This window comes from Hyposmocoma kahamanoa, unplaced genomic scaffold, assembly GCF_003589595.1.
Source record: "Hyposmocoma kahamanoa isolate Upper Pololo Valley unplaced genomic scaffold, ASM358959v1 99879, whole genome shotgun sequence".
In the NCBI taxonomy this organism is placed as follows: domain Eukaryota; kingdom Metazoa; phylum Arthropoda; class Insecta; order Lepidoptera; family Cosmopterigidae; genus Hyposmocoma; species Hyposmocoma kahamanoa.
The window spans coordinates 3041784-3060870 of NW_020656077.1; positions in this window are offsets into that span (position 1 = coordinate 3041784).

A 19087-nucleotide genomic window follows, 5' to 3' on the forward strand; every position below is an offset into this window, starting at 1 on the left:
AACGAATGATTTCCCAATATTCTCTATTCCTTACTAAAAATAGGAACGAGATAACGCTATTGGAACTATATAATGCTATCTCTTTCTTTTTTGATGTTCCGAATCGTGTTATCGTAGTGTAATGTTTAAGTACTTAAAGTTATTTACATTCAGACAATTTTCACTGTTAAAAAAAGAAAAGTATGTAATAATAAAATCTATTAAAATTATTGTAATCATTAATATAAAGATCGAACACTCCTTCGATCCAGTCGGATTCTGTATACCAACTAAGTGCTTAGTTGGTATAGCGTCTGGCACGGTATGCAAGAAAACGTCGGTTCGAATCCGACCGGATCGAAGGAATTTTTTCTGAGTGTTCGATCTTTGTATTAATGATTACAACAAACTAGTGGAGTAATTTCAAAAAAAATAATTGAATATCAATTCAATAAAAATTTCAAATATTAAAATTATGTTGTTTTCAATAATTATTACGCATTTTCATGAAGAAAAACAAATAAAACAAGCTGAGTTTTAATAGTCACGTTGTGAATTTGGAACTATAGTCTACTGTCAAGTGTTAGTTTCGCCAAGGATCATATAAATGGCGCTATCATAATTTTACGATATAAACATCGCGTATTTTAATTTAGCGAGATATTAAATGAAAATAAAAAAGATATTGAAGAGACTTATGTAAATAAACAAGTTTAACTTAACTTTTAATCATTACAAATCAATATCAAGACAATAAAACTAAAAGTAATATTGTTTCCATTGCATCAGTGTAACTATCTAAAGATTGCTATATTTGACATAAGAGCAATATTACTTTAATGTTAAAGTCGCGTCATAGTACGAGCTGAGTGAATGAATAGTCACAAAACTGCCAATAAAACATCATAGTTTTAACATTACAATAAACTTACTTTAAGAGCGTTATGGTACAAAAAGTCAATGTAAGGTTAAAGTAACATTGTTTTAAGAGTCCTGGTGTTTGGAAGCTCCGGCCCAGATGGGCGAGCAATACTCTATTGTAAATTAATTGATATTCAATTATTTTTATGAAATTACTGCACTAGTTCGTTATAATTATTAATACAGAGATCGAACACTCAGAAAAAAATCCTTTGATCCGGCCGGTTTCGAACCGACGTCTTCTAGCAAACCGTGCTGAACCAGCGGACCTCACGAATTTTTCTATATGCTTGTTGTCCTGTCTTTTGTATTTGGTTTTTCAACGACTTTTTAGTCGTAGCGCCATCTGTGAGAAATCTAGTCATCGTCTCTTGTCGCACTCCGCGGGAGGCGAAGGGCGCGCTGATAACGGCAGAAAGGGTAAGGTTGGTGTGCAGTCGATGAGGCCGCCTGCAATAAGATTTAATAATGATTCGCTTGAGTTAAAATATATCACGTCGGAAGCCGACATTTGCGGCAGGAGGAACCATGGCTGAGAAGGCCAATATGGAATACCAAGAGTACATTTGCTTGGTCATCAATAATTTTGCGTATGCATTTCAATAATAAAAAGAAGGATGGGAATGCGTAGAAAAAAAATTAGAATTCCGATTAAGTGTAAAGGCATCTACGGCAAACGCTTCTAGTTCCTGAAACCGAGAGACAAAAATAGCGGGTTTGGCTTTGGTGCGGGATGCGAAAAGATCAATCTCGGGTTGTCCGAAACGTCTGACAATGGTCTGGAAGTCGCGAGAGGACAACTCCCACTCGGTGTCGGGATTAGTCTTCCTAGATTATATATCGACGCGATTATCTTTTGTATTTACATAATATGCACATATGCATACAAAATTATGTTGCGCTTTTCGCACCATTGCCAAATTGGTTTACTTAAATCGGTAAGGTATTTGATCCCACCCTTGCGATTAATGTAACTGATCGCAGTAGTATTGCGTACTCGCAACAATATAACATAATCAGATTATAGTAATATAATATAAGAATACTGCAATTCTTAGTAAGTGATATGGTGCTTCTTCTCAACAGTCTTCCATTGGCCTCCTGTGCATGTGTGTGTGTGTGTGTGTGAATTTCCAGTAATTTTGTACATAACCAACCGTATTTAGTGGCAGGGTAAGCTGAGATGAGAACCTCATTATTTTTTAAAGTATGTGGTAAATTTTTTGACGTAAAGTTAGATAAACTTATACTTAAATTTCATGAATCAAAATTGAATCTTAGAAATTTACAAACTTGACATGGTTGTAACACAGACTTGCCGTAATTAACGATTAAGCCTAAACATTGCAATAAGTTAATGGTTGCATTAACATTATTGATGCATGTCATAATCAGCTGCTATACAACAAATATCATCTAAATATACCACGAACTTAAATCCTTGTGGTCTCAAATGTGTTACAGTATCTTTCATGATTTTGGTAAACACTTTCGATGCTGTGGACAGGCCGTATGTCAGAGCAGTAAATTCATAGGTTTCAATTTCATTGGAACCACAAGGTAAATACTGAAATGTGTGGTACTTTCGGTTTGCTTCGCAGATAGATGTCAGTGAATACACATCTTTCAACGCGAGGTATCAATTTTGAGGCAATTCGATAGCCCTCCATTTTAAAATGAGTTTTTATTAAAAATTTGTTAAAGAACGCTAACGTTCAATACGAAACGACTACTACCGTTGGGTTTTGGGGCTAAAAAAGTACTAGAAATGTATTGATGTTTTCTAGTACAGCACTTTGTCATTGCTCTCAAGTCAATAAAGTTTTTAATTGCGAAATGCAATTTTTTCTATTGTCGTCTGGCGATAAACTATTGCCAGGTATTACAGACTGGTGTTGGTACCTGTTTACATAATGGTATTGCTGGCAAAGCTGCATATTGGTTTTGCAGGTCGCTGTCGCCTAAAACCATTAACGACTTCTTTAGGATTGTATTAGATAGGTAATTGAGTTTTAACTACGGCGTGTTTCGTTAACACTTATTAATTGCACTTATGTGGGATTTAAATTGAAATAACTCGCAGTTGATTTATTATCGCAGTAAACTCATGGTTTACCCCAACTTAATTTTATTTTAAATAAAATTTGTCTTGGATTATTCCAATCTAAATAATAATATAATTATATAAAAAAATATAATTATAAAAATCGGTTTGTAGTCGATTTTATTATCGCGGTTAACTCACGGTTAACCCTGACGTAAATTTATTTAAAATTAACTTTACTTATTAGTACGTAGGTACTAATATTGTTCAAATTAAAATCGATTCACAGTCGATTTCGTTATCGTTGTTAACTCGCAGTTAACACCGACATAATTTTATTTAAAAAATTCTTTACTTATTACCACGTAGGAACTAATATTGTTCAAATTAAAATCGACTCGCAGTTGATTTCATTATCGTGGTTAACTCGCAGTTAACCCCGACGTAATTTTATTTAAAAAAATTTTTACTTGTTAGCATGAACGAACAAATATTGTTCATATTAAAATCGACTCGCAGTGGATTTCATTATAGTGGTTAACTCGCAGTTAACCCCGACGTAGTTTAATTTAAAAAATATACGTTACTTATTAGCACGTAGGTACTAATACTGTTCAAATCAAAATCGATTTCACTATCGTGTTTAACTCGCGGTTAACTCCGAGGCAGTTTTATTATAATATATCTATTTTATCTGTTATATATTAATATATCTCATTTTCAGCCACTCATGTTCGATTTGGTTACCGGGGATAACTCGCAGTTAACCCGATGTTTTATTAAATGTAGGTTAGATTCACATTTGCGATGTATGAAAGCGAACATTTATTATAATTGCCAAAGCAGCAAGTAGTGCTATATGATAAAAATGAATATTTTCATTTTTTATTTTCAATATTTATGAGCGTAAGAAAAAATCTTACCTTGATCAATGTCCGACTCGTTCGATGATATTATGATCCTATAACGCCGACGACGTTTGGCATCAGTATTTTCCAAGTATTTCAGTCTACTTTTATAATATTCGATTTTTTCTAAGTTTGTTCGCTTTGACATTTTACCGGTGCTGTGGAGGTGTGCTTGTTGCCACACACAAAAAAGGAATGGGGATAGAAAATGGCGGTTGATACCTGGTAGGGAGTGTCAACGTCAAAACATTTTTTTTTCTCTAAAAACTGTGCGGTGTTGCGTAGCAAGTTTAGGAAACTACCTAGTTAAATATTATATCGTGAATGAAGCGACGAAATATAATCAATTATTTTTCTGCATTTTCATGAAGAAAAATAAATAAAACAAGCTGAGTCTTAATATTCACGTTGTGAATCATGTGAATTCGGAATTAAAGTCTACTGTCAACAGTTAGTGTCGCCAAGGAGCATATAGATGGCGCTGTCATAATTTTACGAAATAAATATCGAGTATTTTTATTTAACGAGAAATTATTTCCTACATAGGTACTATTAAATAAAAACATAAAGAAAATATTGAAGAGATATATGTAAATAAATAAGTTTAGACTATAAATTCGAAAATAATACTTTTAAAGGAAAAAGCATCCGTGTAATTATTTTAAGATTGCTAAATTTGACATAAGAACAATATTACTTTAATGTTAAGTCGCGAACTGAGTGAATGAGTAGTCACAATGCTTTCAATAAAACATCATAGTTTTAACATTATAATAAGCTTACTTTAAGCGCGACACGGTACGAAAAGTGTAAGGTAAGGCAATGTAAAGTTAAAGTAATATTGTTTTAAGAGGTTGTGGTAGCCCCCCAGTTCTACATACGTAGACAAATTGACTAAGAGAACAAAGGATAGATAGATCTGACAGATATGGAGAACGACTGAAAGAACGTAATTATTGGATTACTCTACTCTGATGATTACCTTAAATGAACAATAGCAGAGGGAATGCTTTACTTACCATAAAGGTGTTTGATTTCAGACAAACACAAAGTGATATCCGGCGCTAAAAGACATACGCGGTATTATATAAATATACTTAACAACGCTAGTACGCTGCTGGCCTTGGGGCACGTTTAATCCTTGAAATCTCCTTTACCTGTGATCTTCCTACTGTGTATATACAGTACACAATAGTAGAAGAACTCAGACAGCGACACGTACATGAGCAGAATACTTTCGAACCAGTATTTCGCTCGATCCCGCAAAGTCTCACAAATACGTGAACCCAACTTCAATTTGCAATGAGCCCTTACGGTTTATGCTCATACCTTAGAGCAAACACATGCCCGGAGAAATTTGTCTTTAATAATAGAGTATAAAGGAAGTTTACAAAAGACTGGAATAATATTATTCGGACTCGCAGCAATAAGGTTACGTCTATTGGGCGGCAACACACGCAAACAATGATTCAGCAGCGCATGATCAGTGCTGTTCCTAATTACTGCGCTCGTAGCAACCTGCCCTGTCATCATAATAGACGTTGCAAGAGCGCTGCTAAATTAATTTCTCACGACGTAGCACTCTCTACGACGTAGAGTTTACAAATTGATTTTTAATAATTGAATGAAAAAGCGTCCTAGATAGAAAAATGAAGATTAGTCCAATAACGATACCTATTTTTTACATTATGTGCTGGCTGCTTGTTTTTTGCATGTTTTTTCATCAATACCTTTAATTTTGTATCAATACATTTAATTTTGGTATTAAAATTAACCGAAGACGCCCATTTATTTTCACAATTGTCCAACACTTGACAACAATGAACTTTTCACATCTAAACCTAGAATCTTATATCACCAGCGCATGGCTCCCAATTAACTTTTGTTAAAGTAAATATTCTTCTACTGTGAAATTGTAATTTTTCAAAGTCAATCATCGGCGCTTACTGTGAGCTTTTCCGCTTTTCCTTAGACGCCGTTTTTTGTCGATTCACTTTGCGTAATTTTATGATTTTTTTTTAAAGTTTCATTTCTAATTCACTTTGTTGCGGGCGAATGGAACGGATAGCCCTAAGATCGGCGTCATGGAAATCACTTTAAACTCGCCACGCATCTGTTATTGTTCACGAAAGTGACATTTAATTTAATTAAGCTCCTGCGGTGTAGTAAAGCGAGTGGTCATCAATCATGCTTTGACCATTACTACGTATCCGAAGGCTACCCACCCAAGGACGACTGAATTACAATTCGGTTCACGGAAGTCGCATTTACAGGCGTACTTGTTATCTCAGACTCGGACCTATTCCTCTGTATTCTAATTACGGGAAGTTGTCGCCCACGTCTTCGTGGAATGGCAGCGGCGTTGGCGTCTCACGGCTCGCTAAACACATACTCTATAATAATAAAGTACACACTCATAAGGCCGCACTAGGGAAACCCTGTATTACATGTACTGTGCTACACACACATAGATAGCCACCAATTACATCCAAACTCACGAGAGGAATAAATGTAGGCCATACAAATATTTCTCCTGGCCCGGGAATCGTAACTCAGCGTGGCAGTCCGGCATGGTAACCGATCGGCCACGGAAGCAGTTGTATATGATGTATGAGTTCATGTCCATACATGATATTATGTTACGACCTTATGATATTTGCACATTTTCTAATTATGATAAGGACTCAACTAAAACAACTCAAGTGTAACGAACATAGACTTTGTACCTATTGCTATGTACCTGTTTTCGCCGCTACAAGCTACTTCTTATAATGAACAGGATAAAATAAACCTTTGCGTAACGAACAAGCACCAACCTTAATAAATCAACACGACATTTACGTAGCTCACTTATTTTTTGGCATTGAGTTTCATATCAGATGGAAAGAGGTTCAAAGAATGGTATTGCGTTTACAATCAGACAGTGGCATGTCATTGTGACGAATGGGTTTCGGCCGAATATGGCGCGTGACCATGAACTCTGCTGGTTCTCGATAGCGGTTTCGGTGGCAAAACCATTCGCCTCTCTAACGCTTGCACGAGAGTTCCACATAACAATCACTCTGAAGTTAAAATCCCTGTCTTTCATATATCCAAATTTATGCGTATTCGTTTCATAAAGCACTTTGTATTTCATTAACATCATTGTATTCGTACTCCAGGGCGTTCCCACCAAAATTTACATCTTAATTACCTTTCTTTCTAATAATTTTTACATCCGAAAGCACGTCATGACCTCAAATTCGACGAGGCATTTTGTGCGGTTAAATCCTTATTCAAATTACTTGTTTTAATTTTAAATCCAAAACTTCATAAAGTGCTTATGCATTATAATTTAAATCTGACCTTACAGAGACTACGAGATGAGATGGGATTATAAAAGCGAAAATTTTAGGCGTCTTTCTGCGACAAACCACACAACTTGTGACTGTTCTGAACACAGGTTTTACGAGTGAAAACATGAAAGACGTAATCTGCATAATACCTGTATTAAGTGGAGCCGCCGCTAACAAACGGGTAAAGATAAGAGTAGTGGTTGAATTAAAACTTTTACTTTTAAGCTGGAAACTTAATCTAAGAAATTAAAATACATCGCTTTTTATCTCCATCACACGGCGGCGGCTAGGCGCGAAGGCTACATTGTTACCGATTAATCTTAAGACAGTGCTAATCCCCAATCGGCGCTGTTCAACACTTAATTAATTCCCTAAGACCCATGGTATTAACACTTATCCCAAGCACGTTTTGACACTTTAAAATGCACAACATATTTGCGAAGCTTGGCAACAAATTGAATAAATAATGTATTTTTTCTTTATCCTTATAAGACAGTAATTAATGGTCAAATGTGAAAACAGAATTAAATTACTTGAAAAACAAAATAGATACAAGCAATCAGAAACCAAGGGTTGTAAAGAAATAACGTGCTTGTTTGGAATGTTATAACTAACACCAACCAATTTTTTTTTCTGTTTTGTCCGATTGACTAAACAGAACAAAAAAACCAACAGATTGGTAGGGAATGCTAAAAAAATGAAATAAATAATACGGGGAAGCAATTAATGTTACAGGAAATGTCCCCTACGTCGTTGACTTAATAGCCTCTATTTGAGAGCCCTCGGTCTCAATTGCCTGTCCTCGCTAGTACGGCAGTGAATTGGACGCATTTTAAATTTATTGTCGTTTGCTCCAACTGCGCACCAAACTTAAATAAGGTTTCATTTCAACTTCCCCTCACTCGCATATATCATTCTACACTTGTCATATTTCATTCCCGAAATATCAACTAAACACACATACAGTAACGTGGGTAAGTATATTTTCGTCATCATCTGAGTTGATTGCCGTGATACAGTCAAAACAATCAAGAATAAGCCGTTTGTTCGAAAATTCAAACGTTAATCCTGACAGTCGACAAAACGTTTGACATTGTACCTTTTCTCATTTACATAGTGATTAAATTTTCAGTTCAAAAAAAGGGCTATTACGTATACCTTGGTGTGTATGGGTGAGTGACTGTACTTTAAAACCTATTATATATTATCTACCGAAGCGGAGAGGAGACATTGAGTTTTAGTAATTAATGCTTTATTTTATGTCAGAGCGAGGAGAATTGCCATAATAACGTAGCTTGGGTAGATAAAGGCCCTTACGTAGCAGCATTACGTGCTGAATAGATTTACCAAGTCGGTAATCACCGCTTCGCGACAATCGCTACCTACTTGCTTTGACAGACGACGGGACTCTATCCTGATGCGTGTTGACCATTCAAGCTTATATCAGCCTATGAAGTGAATTTATCTCCGCACATTTCATTATTTCGCTTGCGCCTCAACCGCGTTATAGGTTTACTTACGTAGAAATATTGTATGTCGCATGGTATCTAAATGTAAGAATGATTAGAGAGACATGGGCAGTCAGGATAGCACTTTTCATAATACACACATAACGTTAACGCATGCGGAGAAATCATACTTTACAAGTACTAAAGTTGCCGAAAATTCTATAAAATCACAGCGCGTTGCGTGACAATCAATCAATTCCTATTACGTGCACAGTTAGAATTTTATACAAAATTTCAATTTCCATTGTAATACCAACTAGAGATGTCGCCTTTTTACGCTGTCGCGGGCGATGAACTAGACCGGTTATAACATCTGTTGAAAGTTGGAAATAAAACAAATTTTAATGGAGAAAGATTTTTTTATATCAACTTCTTTGTTAATTATTTACTATATTTTATTTTATTAAAATATAGTGAACAATTAAAAAAGAAATATTTCCGTACAAATAAAATTAATTACGTAACGTCTACGTTTACTACATTCTATTCATACTAGATTTAAATAAATGGCGATTCTTATTTATAAGTGATTGTGAAACTGTACTTACATACCGGATAATGTAAAACTTATAAAGAACATATAAACGTCGAAAATAATGTACAAGCGTTGATTTAAACAATTTTTTTAACACCTCAATAATATATGCCAAGCCGATTTCACGTCGATCACACCGCCGCCCGCCGCCGTTAGAAATACCATCAAACGACGCCGCAGACGAGTTTACGATCGGCGCACACCCCTATTACTAATAATATGAAAATCCGGCAATTCGTGGTTTGGAACTATTATGTGGAAAATTCACTAAATTGTCTATTCATAGTCTCGCTTGGAAATTTAATATGAAACATGAAACATTTGGTCTTTCATGTATGGCCATTTTGTATCAATTGTAATATACATAGAGTATTCTAATAGCACATTAGTTAACGTCAATAAATTACAAAGATCGAATCCCATCTATATATACATTACGTCGTTTCTCAGCAAACTGCGAACCGACTGCGCGAGCACTGAAAAGTTTTCACATAAAACATTACTTTATAAGGGTCGAGGCGTGGAGTTACTGTATTTAGTAGCCTTCAAAGTATGGAACTTGTCGATTAAATTGTTTACCGACGGACTCCCGACTGATATCAGCTTAGCTGAGTGCTTAAATAAACATCTACCCCATTTCCACGCATAATAAAACCGTTATATGCATAAGTTACAGCCTTGATACAATAAAACGTCATTTATAATGTATCCTAAGAACGCTCGGCTGAAGTGCATTAAAGCAATCTTATTAGTCGCTTAGTGCTTCTCGTAAACGCTTCGAGTATCTTAATACACGACGTGATTTACCCGTCTAAATAAGTAGGTATCTCGGCAACGTGCAGCCGCATCAGTTACCTATGCCAGTACTTAATTACGTACAAAAACCTTCATAAAGCCCATTAACTGCCAAAGTGTAGCGAAGAAGTGTTCATTATTTCACATCTCTGCGCCGCTTAGTGAAATTAACGATATTTTATTGATTCACCTAAACACAGGTTTTAGTCCGATACGCTATAACAGATAATGGGCTGTTTACAGTGGTTATTGATGCGCTTGCAAACGTACTTAGATAATGATTGTAAATGACAATTCTACACATTTTACGCCTGGAAATCTTCATGGATACCCGGGGAGGCCAGGTTTATGTCGGACTTATACGGGCTACAACCTTGACAGTGTCGCTTTCCGGTGGGAACGCGGGAACGCAATTGCACACTACAGCGAAAACTCCTTATCAGAACGCAAATACCAGAATTTTTCTTTCTAGGGTTTTTCTTTTTTGTCTAGGATTCAATTGATTTACATTTCGATTTGTTTTATGTTCTGCGCAACATGTTTTACTTCCCCTTAACGTTTATGCATTTAGATCTTCTGACAGACCAATTTCAATACAAAGTTAAGACATACCTACACACGACAAACATTTCCTTTTAAGTATGATCGTTGCGTTTTGGATATCATGATTATAGTTTGTCAGAATTGTCTTACGAGTATATAAATGTGTCAAGTAATGTTACAGTATTCATATTTTCGAATTATGAATTTGACCAAAATACTCGATATAATAAGATGTCTGGTATGTCGCTTCGCAATTTCCATTGAATTGGCAACAATAAAAAGACTTTAATGAAAAGATGCCAGCTGCCGCCAAGTGGAAATCCTTATTAACGGGAAAACCGTGTGAACTTTGAAGGTCCCGCAATAACCAATCTGCGTACTTGCTCCCATATTTGATTATACTTAATGTTACAAAACTATCTTTTCGGATAGTTGGCATAAAACAATATTAGGTAATGTGGTTTCAACAAGACGGTGCCACAAGTCACACAGCCACCTAAATAATGAATTTATTGCAAACCAAATTTCTCGATCGCATAATTTCACGAAATTCAGCCGTTAAGTGGCCTGCTCGATCATGTGATTCAAAACCGCAGGATTATTTTTTATGGGGTTATGTTAAATACAGAGTCTATACGAAGCCAATAGAATCGATTGCAGCCTTAAAACTCAAAATTCGTGAAGTGATTAACGAAATAGACCCACCATTTTGTCAAAAAGTGATTAAAAACTTTGATGAAAGAATAGACATCTGTAACAGTGGTTGTGGTTCAAATTTATCAGATATCACTTTTCATTCATAATTGCCAAATCTTACTTTTTTTTATTACAATAAAAATTTGAATCATTGTCATCCAAAAGTTATTGTTTTATTTTGATTTACAAAATAAAGTTCCTGTTTCAACAAATTTTTCAAAACCTTTTATTTAAGCACTCTCTCCGAGTGAAGTGTTCGGAAACACACACAATCTCACAGGGCCTACCATAACCTTTCCAAAAACAACCTTATTTCAAAGTAAACTTAAAGTAAGCTTATTTTAATATTACTCACACTCACTCACTCACTCAACCTGTCAACCAAGTAATGTATTATTGCAAAAGTGATTGAAAGAACGAATGTTTTCCCAATGTAGTCTATTCCTTACTAAAAATAGGAAAGAGATAACGCTATGTGAACTATATAATGCCATCTCCTTTTCTTTTATAATGTTCCGAATCGTCTTATCCTAGTATAATGTTTAAGTACTTCATGTTATTTAAATTCAGAGAATTTTGACTGTTAAAAAAAGAAAAGTATGTAATAATAAAATCTATTAAAATTACGTTGTTTTCAATAATTATTCCGCATTTCCATGAAGAAAAATAAATAAAACAAGCTGGGTCTTGATAGTCACGTTGTGAATTCGGAGCTATAGTCTAGTGTCAACTGTTAGTTTCGCCAAGGAGCATCTAGATGGCGCTGTTATAATTTTACGAAATAAACACATATTTAACGAAAAATTATTTACTGTGCTAATAAATAAAAAATGAATAAAATATTGAAGAGATATGTTCAAATAAATAAGTTCAACTTAACTTTAATCATTATAAATCAACATTAAGAGAACAAAATTGAAAATAATATTGTTTCCATTGCATCCGTGTAACTATTTTAAGATTGCTAAATTTGACATAAAAGCAATATTATTTTAATGTTAAAGTCGCGTCATAGTACGAACTGAGTGAATGAATAGTCACAAAGCTGCCAATCAAACATCATAGTTTTAACATTACAATAAGCTTACTTTAAGCGCGTTATAGTATGAAAAGTCAATGCAACGTTAAAGTAATATTGTTTTAAGAGGTTGTGGGGGCGTACTTAACGATTCACTATGTATATTTTATGTATATTCGGTATAAGAGTACACACTATAATAACACGATGTACCTACACATAAGACATAAGTATTTACGTAGTATTTTATTTCGCGGCGCACACGTCGGTCACTCACTCGCTAGGGTCCATTGAAAACTAGCATTACAGCCCATTCTCAGCTGTGCCACAGCCACACACATGTCAATATAGTATTAAGTTATATAGTTAAATTTGTTGTTTGGTTTAAATGTTAGCTATGCTGTCTTTTTTGTTTTTATTATATTACATTTTGTGTGTTTTTTCTCATAATGTGGCGTTGTAATAAATGGTTTCTATTTATATTTCAATCGCATAATCTCGCGCATTCGCCGCGTAGCACAGCGTGTGTCGTCGCACGCAACATTCGTTATAGAATTGTCATCAAACAGTAGACGCGAAATTATTGTAGAGTGACTCAAATTCAGAAGTGTTCAAAATTTCATTTCCATTTCGTAATCATACGACGGAAATGAGATCAGCGCTTCTACCTAACTCCCAGTCATCATGGGCATAAGTTTAGTCTTATTTTGTAAGTTTCAATGTTATTTTTATGCGAAATAAGTGCTATGCGAGGAAAGAGACAATTTATCAATAGCGCTCGTAACCTTGAAATTCACACTGGAAAAGTTTGTTGACTATTTTCACCTCCATTTACTCCCGCCAGCCATCCAATTAACCCAACGGTACACAACCTAACAAAGCTGAATTCTAGTAAGCAAAGTTGTGCACATTAGAACACAAAAAACTCACAAAGCGTATTCGCACTGACGTACCGTCGGCAAAGTCTTAAAGGCCGACAACTCTAAAGTTTTAGGGAACATTTGCTTTCAGACGAAGTTCTCTTGTCAATCACTGGAGTCCCGCACGGGATTAACCTACGCGGAAAAAATACAGTTCTTTCCATTCAGAAATCACTTGCCAGGGTGATGCCCTCAATCCGACGATTTTCTCCGATATATCTTCATTGTACTTTAGATATAGTTTTAGTATAGATTTAACTATGACGTTCATACATGGTGACTTATTCAATTGTCTAAGGACTAACAATAGTATCACATCAGTATATCGTTCTATCTACATGCGCATTGACCAGTCCGTCACACCATACATATATACTATATATATATTGTGTGTGTGCAATTGTCATATTTCGCACTAACCTAACATGCCAAAACTCAATTCCGAATTCATTATATGGCACCAGCATGACGGGATTTTAGGCAGCGATCTGAAAGCATTCTCAATTTCGTTCACTTAAATTTTACAAATGTTGGCGAAGAGCAGTCTTTTCCTAACCAACCTCCAAATGGTAATTTATCATATTATTCTGCTTCGTTGTCAAATATTGACAACTTTATGAGCACCAAAGAAAAATTTATATTTTCGAAAATTTGCCCTTGTTTTGGCAAAAAATTCAATTAAATTGCGAGGTATTCCACAAGCAAAATACGCACCTAGATGTCGAGTTACGAATAACAGTTTGTTACACCGTAGCATAGCAAGGCATTTACAAAACATTTTAAGAATAAAGGAGAAAAGAGGTAGAAGTTAGGAGATGCACAGCATTGGAAGGCATGACCCTACTTCCTCTCCGCGACAAAAACAAAGTTTCATCTTCATTAGTTACCGGCTCAGTTGTAATAGTCGTAGTGACGTACACAGATCTTACATCTACTATGTACAAAACTTTCATCTTATTGAATGTTAAATATCGTTATTTAAATGTGTACAAAATGAAAGGTAACAAAAAACAATTTGGCCTGGAAGCAATTGTTGAATTGCGTTATTTCTCGCAAAAGGGTCGTGCTCTCGTCTACGGCGGCCTATAAACAACTCTATTACATTGTTTCAGCGTTCGCGGGCCTCACGGTAACACGTGCTAAATGGGATTTTGTACTTTGCATAATGTTTGCTTCGAACATTTCCAACTGCCTAAAGTGCCGCATTATACACGTACGACACTTGTTGAAACGCTTTTTAACACAGTTTTGTTACAAGCTTCTAAAATTTTCGTAATCGTATTTAGTAACTTAAATGAGTCTGCTTATTCTAAATATAACGTGCATATAACATGCGAGCCCTATACCCCACCTACGGTGTGGTCGGGCTCGGTCTGCGGCGCGTGGTCGGTTTCAGATTCCGGGGTGTGGTTATGCTCTTTGTTGGCACAGTGATTTAGTACCATGGGCGTTTGATGAGGAGGTTCCAGTCTCGATTCTTGATTTGAACCAAAAAAATTTTTTTTAATTGGTTCTGGTCAGGGTATTCTGGGTTTTTTTGGAGAGAATGGTCGTTACTGTGGTACTCACAGTACAGGAAATTCCCTAATTTGAAATCAGAAATTTGGAGTGATTGTTTAGCATTTTTTCCTTAAACTTCTCTTTTTGGCATAGCTTCCAAGGAAAAAGAATCTAACAGAGAGACGGTCGAGATACAACAACGCTATAAGTATCTTATTTCCACTACATCGGGAAGTATGCCTTACATTTTGAACAACTGTGAAATCTTGTACCGCAATAGAGTCTCCGTATACTACTTACGTAAGTGGCGTGCGGACGCTTCAGGGCTTCGCTCTCCGCTACACCACGGCCTACGCCCGTAAAAAGTAAAAAGTTAATTTTGACTGCAAATTATTATTAAACATTTCAATAGAATTAGAGCAAATTTTCATCTGCCGCCAAAAAATACTTATATAGCAGCCATATTGAAAAATGGCGACAAACCAATTTTGATCACAAATTATTATCAAGCACTCCTAGAGACCCCCCATATGCCAATTTTCAAAGGGATCTGAGCAATGTTTTTTCCGCCAACGAACGCGTCTGTGACGGCCATTGTTGAAAACGGCGAAGAACAAATTTTGAGCACAAATTATTACATATTATTATTATTATTTCTAGTGGCCTTCACATGCCAATTTTCAGTCGAATCAGAGCAAAAATCTTTCGGCAACTATTTTTAACGAAAAAAACACTTACATGGCAGGCATATTAAAAAATGGCGAAAAGAAATTTTGACCTCAAAGTATGATTAAGGATTCCTAAACTCCTAAACCCTCGCATACCAATTTTCAGCCCGATCGAAGCAAGTTTTTCTTCGGCCGCCATTGTGAAATCGCCATCTTCAATTTTTTTTAACCCAGGCAGTTGACCAGTGCTACCCTCTATGACATTTCTTCGAGCATGTCCGACCTATCTCTAATAGTTTTCGTGATGCGAGGCTTTGAAATTTGTATGTCGGCCATGTTGTTTATTTGAATTTCGAACATTTTTTACTTCCCATGTATTATAGTTTTTGTAGGCTGTTGATTACTCGTTTTCATTTTCCACATTTCGGTCTTCTCATATGTGATTCTTTGCTTTGAAATCTATCCGCGTACAACGGTATAAAAATATTTTTTCTACCATATCGGGAAGTATGCGTTCTATTTCTGTCCGTGAGTAAGAACTTGTAGCTTTATATAAATAACTAAATGGCGCGCGTTGCGCCGGGCTGCTAAAACGGCCCGCGAGGGCTTTTTTTGTATCTGGTGACAAATTGGGAGTTGAACTTCATATTTCAGTAGAGAATTCTCTTTGTTTGACTTTGAGTGGGAGTGGCGGCCATTTTGTTTTTCGAATTTTAAATATTTTTCATCACTTGTAAAAACTACCCAGGGTATGGATCAAAATTTATTTATAGACCTCGGTGCCAAGACGTGTACTGGGGCCCGGCAGCTGGGGTCCTACCTGATGCGTAGCACTTTTCGATGGTTTTGGTACTTTCTGTTACTCACCAAATCCACCTAACCATTATTTCCATACACCACTCTTATACACCCGCTCTTCTTCTGGGAGAAAAATGCTAGTCAAAAAACCAAAAATTCACTTGTATGGCGGCCATCTTGGAAAATGGCGGAATCCAAATTTCGTTCACAGATACATACCATGAGCCTCCATATAGGACCGGATTCAAATTTCAGTAGGATCGGAGCACTTTTATTTCGGGCCGCCATTTTGAGTCCGCCATTTCGAAAATTTTTTTACCTGCAGTCGTCTCGTACTATTCTGTACGATATTTTTTTGAGCGCCTCTCATCTATCTCCAACACTCGCCGGGATGTAGGCCTCGGAACATAGTGAACTGTGGAAAATGTATGGCGACCATATTGGAAAATGCCGGAATAAAGAATTTGACTGCAAATTCGTATTACCGGCTCCCAAACTCGGGAGAATATAAAATTTCAGCCGGATCGCAGCACCTTTTTGTCGGGCCGCCATCTTGGATCGGCCATTTTGAAAAAATAATTTCGACAGCTAGTTAGCTCTTACCGCCCTCTACGATATTAGTTTGAACATGATCTACCTATCTCCAATAGTTGCCGAGATACGGGCTCCCAAAATTTGTATGGCGGTCATTTTGTTTTCCGAATTTTGAATTTTTTTCACTCTTGGTAGAAACTGCCCAAGGTGTGGATGAACATTTGTTTGGAGACTTTTGGGCCACGACGTATACTTTAGCCGGACAGCTGGTTTCGAAGATTTCTTCCTTTCCTTTACCTTCTGATATTCAATAATTTTCGTCTGACCATAATTCATATACATTATTTTTACCCTCCCACCCTCCTTCTGGGAGAAAATGACGCCAAAGGGCAGAAAATTCACATGTATGGCGGCCATCTTGGGAAATGGCGGAATCGAAATTTCGCCCATATATTCATTGGGCCCCCTGGCATTGCCTGGCCTGGGCATTGTGGGCCCCCATACTCGGCCGCATGCCAAATTTCAGCCGGATCGGACCATCTTTTTTTGGGGCCGCTATTTTGAGTCGGCCATCATGAAAAAAATTTGTCACTAGCAGTTGACCCCCACCACCCTCTATGACATTTGGTCGAGCACCAATCGCCTATCTCCAATACTCGCAGAACTATAAGGCTCTGAAATTTGTATGGCGGCCATTGTTTATTCGAATTTCGAATTTTTTTTCACTTCCGTTAGAAATTGACCAAGATGGCGGTCAATTTTAGTTCAACGACTCTTCCGGTAGGTATTATATATTGGCCGCGCAGCTAGAGTCCCACCTGATACAATCCATTTTTCGAAGGTTACTCACCGGAGCCATCCGTTCACGACTCCCGTACATCATTTTTACCCACCACGACTCCTTCTGGGAGAACAACTATCTAAATCACTGAGTCAGTCAGTGGTAATCGAGCTATATAGAGTATAATAATAATAAAGACAATATACAATTTAACATAAGGAGAATGAACGGTAGCAGACCACCGCTGCAAATAGTGCGAACGTACAACGTAGTAGTCGTACGTTTCGACTTGAATATTTGCCCCGGGATGCTCAATACTATGACTCAGAATCAGATTCATGTATTGTTTAAACTGGTAAATAAGACGTTACATGTAGTTTGAGTACAACAGTTCATACTAGCTAAAGTCGGGATGGAGAATCATAATCATCTCTTGTTTGACTTGGTAAAGACGATGTTACATGTAGTTTGAGTACAAAAGTTTATAGCCATGTCGGGTGTACAATGTTTTGTAATTGAGAACGGCACATTAAGGTTAAGCTAAAAATATCGATGTTAAATTAAACCTAGAGGCTATGGTGGTGGCATACGAAAAAGGCAAGATTAATATCAAGAGTAATATCACGATGCCCTCAATAAGATCTACACAGGAATGTACTCATTCAAGTCTCGGATTCTTTTCCTAATGACAAAGCAGCCCTGCCAACTTAACTTAATAACACCGTAAATATTTTAGAGCAAGGAGCATTTCGTTCATATTTATTTCAGAACTGCATTTGCGAATTGCAGTATGCACTTACGAGGACCGACAGAACAATGTGGATTAAATTTCAATGGCAAACGGTCGAAAGCAATTTCGCGTTGCATTTGCAGATTATTCGAATGGATAAGAAAAACCAATATAAGATTTCCAACACTAGACTTCTAAGCTCGCCTCGAGGATGTCAATAATGTTTATTATAAAACAACCCATATGCGATTCGCAAACAAGAATGAAAAGAAAGCACTTTCGTAAACATCAGAAAATATATACCTATGTCATTGACTTACAAATAACCTATCTACATAAATAGTGCATACACCATCATCAACCGACACGACTTCTGGGCATATATCTCGTCTAAGAATAGATCTTTTGTTTTTATGAAACTTTCGGCCCATAAGTCACCGGCCCAATGTCAATATGCAGGTTTCAAGATGACGTTTTCTTCTACCGGTAAGTGGTAAACTACTCATAATTCAGACAAATGTAAATCCGGCTTGTATCACCTACCAAAACTCTTTTTATACGTCTTTGCTACACTTGGGATTATTGCAGAGAAAATCCTTGCATAGTCCTTGTGTACATTCACAAAATAATAATATTATAAACATAATAGTCGGCTTTTGGCCGCAATCCTAAGTCTATTCTACAAGTTTAAAATCAAAGTGCATGTATTTTGTCTTACGTATCGTTTTTAGATGCAGTCTTCAAGTATATGTCAATGCATTACGCATATATTAATAACGTCTAATGTTAGGTAAATTGGCATATATTGTCGTCGTCACGACATTGTGTTATACGATAATAATTGTAATTATAAACATATTTTCAGCAGCGAATT